General features: G+C 49.7%; 1 protein-coding gene and 1 long non-coding RNA gene across 6 annotated transcripts in view; one reads left to right on the top strand and one right to left on the bottom strand.

Annotated features, from left to right (window-relative positions):
- Positions 1-81: 81 nt before the first annotated feature.
- The window catches only part of MTMR4 (myotubularin related protein 4), a 58,910-nt gene continuing 49,592 nt past the window's right edge, over positions 82-9,399 (top strand). Inside the window, exon 1 of one of the 4 annotated variants that reach the window (XM_030026984.2) lies at positions 82-144. The gene's annotated coding sequence lies outside the window, so the exon portion shown is untranslated. Of the gene's footprint in view, positions 145-448; positions 472-2,821; positions 2,846-5,349; positions 5,495-9,399 lie in introns of those variants that run through there. The other 3 variants (XM_030026986.2, XM_041126526.1, XM_030026985.2) reach the window with 3 other exon arrangements.
- On the bottom strand, positions 1,388-3,555 carry LOC115346733. Of its 2 annotated transcripts, none has more exons than XR_003925230.2 (3): positions 3,128-3,555; positions 2,436-2,842; positions 1,388-1,740 (listed from the first exon to the last, which is right to left on the bottom strand). It is a non-coding gene; the product is annotated as an uncharacterized LOC115346733 (long non-coding RNA). The 2 variants fall into 2 exon arrangements; XR_003925231.2 differs by having other exon boundaries at positions 2,436-2,812.

The following is a 9,399-nucleotide window of genomic DNA, read 5'->3' as shown; positions in this document are numbered from 1 at the left end:
CTGGGCGGGGACGCGTTCACTCTGTTCATTGGCCAGCGGCGCCGGAGGCGCCGGGTGCTGATTGGCTGCGCCGCGCGGGTCGGGGGGGGCGCCAGGGCGGGGAGCTGCACGCGGCAGAGGCGGGAGCGGTGCGGACGGAGCCAGGTGAGACCCCGCCGCCCCCCCGCTCCCCGGGTATCGAGCGTGGCCCCTGCCCTGCCCTGCCCTGCCCTGCCCTGCCCTGCCCTGCCCTGCCCTGCGGCGCTCCTCAGGCTTCTCCCTGCCTTCTCCCTGCCGCCCGGCCGGGCCCCGCTCCTCCTCCTCGCCGCCGCCCGGTGAGCGGGGCCTCCCCGGGGCCTGTCTGTGAGGGACGGCTGCCGGCCCGGTGGCGGCAGCGCTGAGGCGGCGGTGGCGGACCCACGGCCCGGGCCGGCCTGCGCTGCTGCCCACCGCGACGCGGGGTGGCCGGTGACCGCGGGGGGCGGCCCCGAGGTACCGCCGGGACGGGGGGGAGGAGGTAAAGGCTGGCTCACGTTAAGAGGAAGGAAGGAGACGCGGGGCTTCCGCCGGGTCAGGTCCGGGGCGGAGGCAGCCTGCCCGTTGCCGGCCCTGCGGCTCGGTCCGGCGGCTCTGCTGGGCCTCTGCCCCGCTGTACCGGGAGCAGCAGCCCTTCCCCAGTCCCGCGTGGAGCCGTGCCCGCCGGCGGGAGACCTCGCCTGCGGAGCGGAGGCCGGGGGCCCGGCTCGCCTCCCCCGGCCCCGGGAGGGCAGCGCCTTCATTGCCCGCCTCCCACGGACCGAGGAGATGCCGGCTGGAAGGCGCTGGCGGGTGGCAGGAGATCCGTGTGCCATACCGACCGTGGTAACGGTACGGAGCTGGTTATTTTGCCAGAGACTTCTCGCGCCTGGTGGGGTCAGCCCGGTGCCCTCACACACCTTGCAGTTTTTTGGAGAAGGTGCCTCCCCTCCGTATTCGGTAGAAGCCGGCAAAGCTTTCTGTGCTGGTTGGAAACTGCTGGTGGCTGAAGTTTGGTGTGGAGACAGTGTTGTTGTAGGTTTGATGCTTACTGAAAAAACCTCAAACAGCTATATGTTGTAAACGTAGGTTTCCCTAAAGCATTTGATATGATGCCTTTGGGTTTTCCTGCTGAATTAACTGAAGGCGGTGAGCTCAAAATAACCCATGTTAAATTGGTTAAATCTCAGAACTTTATTTGGGATGTTATGTTAATGGTCTCTTAAGGATCCTACTGCTGATTTTGTCAATGACCTGAGGAAAGTTTGCAGCTAAAAGCTGATGAAGCACACAAGCAACTCGGAGTGCTGAGCAGAAGATAAGAGATGAGGATCCGATCCATTGGTCTGATTAGTTTGGCACTGTACCTCTGGTGAGGCCATGCATCTATTACCAGAGAAAGCAAACTGCTCAGGAATAGTCTGTTACACGAACAGAGAAGCAAGTGAGGAAGGAGCAAGGCCTGTCCTAGGGAGCAGTAGTTTTTGCCTGGGTTCATCACTATGTTGAACATGGAGTGGTGCTGGAGGCAGGCAGGCAGAGGTGGTCTTTGATACCTCACTGTGGCTCTGGAGGAGGAGGAGAAGGTGTGTTAGCTTCGCTCTCACTGGTGCAAATGCTTCTGCGCTGCTGCACCCAAGCTGGTGCCTGTGCATGGTGCGAAAGCTGGGTAGAGTTCAGAGATGATGTATGAGGGTGGAATTAAAGGTGAAAAAAGCTGCCATGTGGTGGTGAGAACTCCATCTGCTGCATCCAACAAGAAGTTGAGAGAGATTTGGTCAGTCTGCATGTACTTGTGGAGGACAGAAGTTGGACTGTGGGAATTCGGTATGGCTGGTGATGAGTGTGTGCATGGAAACCAAAGTGTATAGTTTTAAGTGATAGAGATTGAAGCATGAGAACAAACTTCCCGAAGTCAAGTTATGACTTCGTATTTGCTGGCAACTTTTACATCAAGCCTCAATACTTTTTTTTTTTTATAAAAGCAACAGCAAGTATGGCAGCTCGGCTAATAGCCTGGGAAGTTCTGTGGTCTGCTCTGCTTGGGAGTTTGTAAGGTGGCCATAATGTCTTTCAGAGTGTTTGCTGGAAGATGAATACCTAATGAGATGAAGATTGGGAAATGAATTTAAAAGTTTTACTTATAGTTACTAATTTCTAGGAACCTCTGGTTTCCCCTTTCCTTTGCCGCGTTCACAGCAATCTGTTTACGCTGGCAGTGACAGTTATTTGATTTTTCTGAAAGAGCCTGAACTGAGGAAATTTCCTCAGATGTATCATTGCTGTTAGTTCTGTGGCAATGTCCTTCCAGCCCTTCTGTCTTGCTGACAGCGTCAGTGAGCTGTCAGCTTTGTCTGTAGCAAGCTAAAAAAAAAACCAAAAAAAACAAAAAAAAAAACCAAACAACCAAAATCAAGGGAAGCTTTAGGGCTAAATCTTACCATGATACGGAGGCTTTGCAGAATGATGCTGTGCCAGCTTTTATTGTTATCTCGATCCGCCAAAATATGCGCTGGCTTGCTTTTGGTTTTTGTTCACATGGGGCTTTTCAAAGTCACCCCTGTCCCGGCTCTGGTGGGAGCAAAGAGGCTGATGAGTGCAGCGATTCCCCCTCCTGGTGGCCTGCATCTTGCTGAGCTTTGCTCACCTGAAGGCAGTCACCAGACCTGGATGGCTCTTGTCCTCCCCATTTGTGAGGATTGCTCCTGGAGCTGGGCAGTCTCCTCCAAGAGACATTGCTTTAATCTGTGGTGTTTGAAACAGAGCAATTTCCACTCCTATTCTGTATCCTTAGCTCGTCTTTAGAGGCTGCTCTCATCTGAGGGAGAGAGTTGTTCTCAGTAATAAACTGGTAAGTGAAAAAAATAAAGAGGCTAGAGAGAAAGTGAGATTGTTTCTCAGGTGTGTGTGTGGTCACATTGAAAGAATGTTTGCAGTTGTGTTCAAAATGACTGAGCATTGTTTTACAAGAAAACCAAGCAGTATAATCTAACCCAGATTATTTTTATGAGGGAGAAAGGTGAACAGGAGAAAAAAAATCAGTGCTGCGTACTTACACATCACACTCAACTTCCTAGGACAGGAATTTTTCCCCAGGAATTGATAACTAGCAAGCGATTATGAAAGTTCATACCTTTCTCTTCCATCCTTGCTTGTCCACCCTCCAAGGTAGCTCCAGCCAGCCAGTTTTCTGCTTGTTGGTGTGTTTCTGGATTTTGATGCAGGCTTTTATTGTGAGACTCTCCTCTATCGCTGCTTGCAGGAAAACGTCAACATTTGCAGAACTAGATCAGAACCTTTTTTAGATAACAATGAATGGAGGAGATTGCTATTTACAAATTACTTTGCTCTCAGCAAATTCGCGTAACAGGTTAATCCCTGTTTGTAATCCTTGGCTTGCTCTCCAGGAGGATGCCTGGTGCTGTTACAGAGCAGGGAGGAATTTTGTCCTGGCACTTTTGAGTGTGTTCCTTGCAGATATAATTGCCTCCCTTCTGTTCCTCCCTAGCCATCCTGTGGAGACTGTGCAGTTACATGTGCTCTCAGCAGCCCAAAAGGATAGGATTTCCCTTAGGAGGGATCAGATGATTAGCTTATAAATAGTAAATGCCTGTTCAGGCCTACTTGCGAGTGTGTGTTATTTGGTTGCTGTCTTGCTCTCTGCCTTTGCAACAAGTACAGCTGCATCTGCACCTCATGGCCCAGAACCAAATTCAAGGAAATTGGGCATACTTTCCGTCGGAGATGATGAATTTCTGTGAGGAAGGGAACTCCCCTGGTGCGAGGTGCTTCACCTTTGCAGCCAGACCTTTAGATGTTGTGATTGATTTGAAAGGCTCCGGCAGCAGTAATGCCCTGTGCTGCTGTGTACACCGGGGTAGTGCCTGGTTCCTTGCTGCGCAGGAAAATCAGCTCTTTTAACTGGGAATGTGAGCTGAAATGAAACTGAAACGCATTCAGTCGTTGAATCCTGTTTGAAATGAGCCTGTTTTCCTGCCAGAGAGCATGTGCTGGTACTGGGGAGCCCTTCTGTCTAACCCTGAGCTCTTGGAGTCCTTTTTGGGCTGCACACACAGACATCCCCCTTACCTGCCATCCTACTTCCCTGCAGCTTTGCTTTGTTTATTTCCGGTTTGGTGAGTCTTACAGCTGTTGAAAGGGTTTGATGCACATGGAGGTTGAGTCCATCAAGACTCTTTCTGACTCGGCTCCCCGACAGCTCTCCCGCTGCATTTATGCTCAGCCTTCCTCGTGCTGAGGTTTTGGCATGGAGTCTCCATTCACTCTGATGTACCTGAGGAATGGAGGGATTCTGAGCTGCAGGAGCTCCTTCCCCTTCTCCAGGGTGCTGCACTCTGCTGGGGATGGGGATCGGGATCAAATCGTGGGAATAGTTTTGCATGGGATTTGTTCTGCAGCATCTTACCACAGACCTGAGTGATCTGTGTACGGTTTGAATTTGAAAGCAGTGTCTTGTCTTTCCTGGGGGAGATAATGTTAATGGGACATAGCAACAGCAAAACTAAACAGATGGCTCCTGTTCTTAGCAGTGGTAACGACTTTGTTGTTACTTATTTTGATTTTGTTGCTGTTTCTCAGTTGAGAGATGCCCTCAAATTTCTTCTTCAAGAGGGAGAAGCCTGCCTAAAGGTAACTCTCCTCTCTTGGGATAGGCCATGTCTGTATATTCTGTTTCAACACATATCAAGTGACTGGCCTCAGAGGCTTCCTTTTTTGTTGTGTGTATTTGTAGGTGCCTTACTCCTTTTAGTCTGTGATTTAGAGCAATACCAATCTTCCTTCCCTTGTGGATTGTATCGCTTATCTTCTAGGTGGAGTGTTTGCTCAACGTCATGTTTGATACAGCTGATCTCATGCACTATAAACCCTGTGAAGGTCAGCTGTCCAGGGCATGCACAATAGAGTTTTGCTTTTGCCAATGTTTATTTTCTTGGGGGAAAGAAATATCGTGCTGTCTCTTGCAAGGGTGTGGATCTGATCGCACTGTGGAGGACGGGCACGGCATTCACAGGAGGGTTGGCGATGAGGACCGAGATTTACTGAAACCTTGTGAATGGGGTTAGCTAGAAATAAGGTGGATGGGACTGTTCTGATAGCAAAGTACAGGCTATATATTGGGCACCTCTGTCTGAGACCTATCAAGAAGCCAAATCTGGTCTTTTGCTGAGGCTGCTAACCAGCGTCAGCTCCACCCCTCTTTGGAGGAGTTCGTCCTGGCAGCAGAGACGTAGGTAGACGCGGCTCACAACTTATCTGCTCGGGGGCAAAGTCTTATATCTGAACTTAAGCCCACATTCCCGGCAGGGCATTCTCCAGAGCTCAGCTTTCTTCCATTTCATGGCTCAGCACTGACTGGAAAGTGGAGTCGTTGTTCCTTTTCCAACCTGACCAGTTCTTCATTGCAAAATGAAATTGTGGAATTGTTCTCTCTGGCAGAACGTGCTTGGACATGGTACTGCTTGTGAGTGACAGCTTTATGGTAAGGGCCCTCAAAGCATTTCTACTTTACAGTCGGTTCAATTGCTTAGACTCTGCCAGTCTTTCTCTGATGGTCTCTGTTGAAACTGAGGACTACTCGGAGCGAGGGGTGCAGTTTGCATTGTTCCTTCTGGAAGCTTCAGAGGATTTTGTTGCTTTGTTTTATTCTAGAAACTTGTTGAAGTAGCCAGCTTTCTCTGAGTGGATGAGTGCCTTGTGGCAATCCAACATAAATGTATTCAGTTGCCTCTGTTATTTCAACTGTACAGCCTGGATTCACAATATTTTTTTTTCTTTTTTTAAAATCTTTCAAAGTAATCGGTGGAAGTGCACTTTATTGCTGGACCATGACTGGCACATAGCACTTGTTACCACCAGCGCATAGCATGACAGAGCCAGCTAGAAGTCTGTGTCACTGTTTTAATGTGAACAAGAGAAGCCATTGTCCTGTTAATATCTCATTTATGAGGCACCTACACCCAGTTTTGAGAACATCTCACCAAGGGTACTCAGGGAGAGCATGGCTGGCTGCCAGCCCAGAGCTCGGGTTGGTGCCTGTGCTTCCTGCAGCATGGCTTGCCTGCTGGTACTTCCTGGCAACGTTGTCACCCGAGGGGCTCCTCGTGACCCAGGGTGTTCAGGTGTAGGTTTAGGAGGACAGAAGGAGCCCCGGAGTCGTTGCTTCTCACCCCAGTCAGCATTGTTTGGGCTTGTACTTGCTTCTGCTTTCTGGCCAGACTGCACAGCCCCCTTCCTGCCTCCCACCAGGTCAGGGCTGCAGCTGCCCCAGTGCCAAAGGCACTTCTGCCTTCCTTCCCTAATGGTAGACTGAATTTCCCAAAGGCTAAAATGTTCTATTCTTGCTGAAAACTTTGGAGCAAGTCCATGGCATCTGGGTGCAAACCAAAAAGCCTGTGCTGCTCTGAAGGTCAGACTTGGGTAAGTGGTAGTGAGCCTCTTCAGGCACAAGGCTTGGGGAAGCTGAAGTGAGATGTGAAACGGAGCAGCCTGTGTGTGGTGGGGCAGAAAGCTGTGTTTGGGTGGGGGAAGTACAGCTGTAATGTATTTGGGGGGGTTGGTGAGAAGATGCACAGTGAAGTGGGATTTGGTGAGCTCCTTTGGAAGCATCAGAGTTGGTTTTTTTTAAGATGCTTTATGTACCACTGAGGATGCTGTGTCTGCTGTACATTACCAGTGATCTGGGGTGTTAAATTTTCCCTCTGGCTGTGCTGAAGTACAGTTCATGTTTTGGAGTCCTTTTGTCAACTTTTCTGTGCCATTGGGTAGATCTGGGCCCCTATCAGCCCCTCGTTCCCTCTCCAATGTGATGAGCAGTGTGACTCCAGGGTTTGTCACAGCCTGATACTTTTATGTCCTCTGCATGTGGGAGTTAGTTCCTTTGATGCTACAGTTCAGTGCTGGTTTTGGGGGTGTTTTTTGTTGTGGTTTTTTTTTTTTTTTTAAAGCTGAGGCCCTTGTGACTTGGGGAACTGCTGCTGAGTTCTGGTGTGATGAGTATCTGCCTGCCTCTGTGTCTGCCGTGCTCCTGGGCAGCCATTTCCCTACAGTCCCAATGCGTTAGACGGTCTAATGGCTGGGATCCATGCAGGGTGATTAACTCTGTCTCATCTTTCTGGGGTATCAGCTTTTCTTTCTGTGTATTTGAATCCTTTGTGCTTCTAGACAAAGTGCCTGGTTCTTCTCAGTCCACTGCAAACATATCTCTCACCTGAACAAGGCTGTTCATCACCTGCCTGGTATGGAGGGGAGATCTTCTGCTTCTATAAAGTGTCAGTGCTTAGTATTTCTCTGTTAGGGGAGCTACTGGCTTGCGTTTTTCCGATCTGTGCCCTTTACAACAGCTGACAAGAGGCGACTACTCTAGGAAAGGGAAGCTCCCAGTGGCCCCTGTTTCTGCACACCTTCTCTGGTGACCTGGTGATATCCGGAGGCCATGGATGTGTGTGCAAACCCAGCAAGTAGCTGTGGATATAGAGGGAGGGAGTCTGGGCAAAGAGAAATCTCATCTTGCTTGCAGCAAGGAAACTTCTCTGTCTGGAATGGGTTTCCACAAGGTGTGAGGGACTCTGTGTGCTGCCTCCTTCCCTTTTGCAGGAAGAAGGAATAACACCATGTCCAGGGAGAGGGACAGAGCTGAGGTCAGTGGTGGCTCTTCACATAATAGTTGTAGCCTACCTGAGCTGATGATCTGTTAACCAAGTGATCGTGAATTTTGGTACTGATGCCAGCTCTGACACTGCTAGGCTTGGCTTGGTACTAGAGCTCGCGCAGTACAGTGCCTTTATAAAGTTAATTTTATTACTAGATTTAGGGAGTTTTATCATCCCTGGGCTAACCCAGTGCTGTGTATACTTTCCGTTCCTGCTCCAGCTCTGACACTGCTGCCCTGCTAGGGCCTTGTTGCCTCTAATTCAGGCAGGTGAAAAGTATGTTGGGCTCTGAATGTCTGTTGATGTATGCTGGGCTTTCGTGTTTGGATTTAGCTGCCTATGCAGAGAGAAAGTACATTGATTTCAAAGGAGAACTGCTTGTTTAAGCTGTGAAGTCCTTATTTTCCCTGTAGTACATCATCCTAGTGGCAGTTGTAACTAAAGGGCATATAACAGTGAGAATACACAATTTTTTCATTAGAAGTCCTGTGGTAAGGGAAGGGGCTGTGGTGGGAGACTCCCAGGTATTGGATGTATGTGCAGAAATCCCCGAGGGGACCTAAGAGCAAGTCCCAGACTTTCCCTGTAGCTTTGCCAGATTGCACCATCTTATAGGGCAGTGTCAAGTGCTCCTCTGCCTGGAGTGGAAACGGTACCTTAAGCAAAGTTGTTGCTGGAGCAGCTTTGCTCTGATCCCTCTGCTGATGTCGGCCCGACAGCTGTGACAGCTTCGTTTCTGTTCCTCAGCCTGGCAGCCATGATCCTTTGAGTGGGTGTCTGCAGTGCCTGGTGAGAATACCAAGTGGGAACTTTGGGGAGGCAGTATCTTTCACAGGGGTGACCTGGGCAAAATTAATCTTTGCCTTAAACATTAAGCAATCCATGTTGACTCTGTGTTCCTGTATAATGTTGTGTTCCTGTATAATGTTGTGATACTGTGAGTTATCATAGTGCCAACCCGAGAAGAGCAGATGCTTTATCTTTGTAGCACAGCAGGTTGGTAGCATGAAGAACCATGTTGGAGAGGAGCTTTTCTGCTTGCTGAAGGTGAGGGATGAGACTTGGTGCAGGAAGTGATAATGGAGTTGCCTCAGGCAGAGATTTGATGGACTTAGGAGCAGGGCCTGCAGGAAAGCCCCTGCAGTACTTTAAGATGAATAAATGATCAGAAGAAATGAATGAACAGGCATGCTTTTGTCTGAAGAATTGGTAATGTCCTTTCTTGTGCCTGTGGCTGACTCACACCACTGACTGTTCCTATTAGGAGAGCTGGTAGCTTCTAGCATCCAAGGTACTGTGCTCATTATAGGGCGGCCTGGAGACATATTGCAGGCAGCTGCCGGAGGGAATGCCATGTTACCGACAGGCAGCCAGCATGAACTGGATGCAGAATCACAGGGGGAGTGGATGCCAGGGCTGGTATGTGCCAGCAAGCAACTCATACCCCTCCCTCCTGTCCTTTGCACTTCCTTGGACTGGCGCAGAATCATTTCTTACCTACTCTGTTCTTTGCTCTTTCCCCTTTCTGTATTTTTAAAAGTTAATATATTCAGTCTGCTAGCTCTGCGCTCTGGGGAGTGTCACCACTCCTGGCATGCCAGCAGGCAGATGGGTACCTTTCTACTGCTTGTTCTCAGTGTTTCCATCAGAAAGAGGGTAGCCAAGCACCTTTGGATGCTGGATAAGATAATCCTAGACAGAGCCTGTTTTGTTCAGCATGGAGAGTGAATGGAGA

This window comes from Aquila chrysaetos, chromosome 10 (genome assembly GCF_900496995.4).
Source record: "Aquila chrysaetos chrysaetos chromosome 10, bAquChr1.4, whole genome shotgun sequence".
Classification (NCBI taxonomy): Eukaryota; Metazoa; Chordata; class Aves; order Accipitriformes; family Accipitridae; genus Aquila; species Aquila chrysaetos.
The sequence above is the reverse complement of the archived record's forward strand: the minus strand, read 5'-3'. Positions and strand labels throughout refer to the sequence as shown.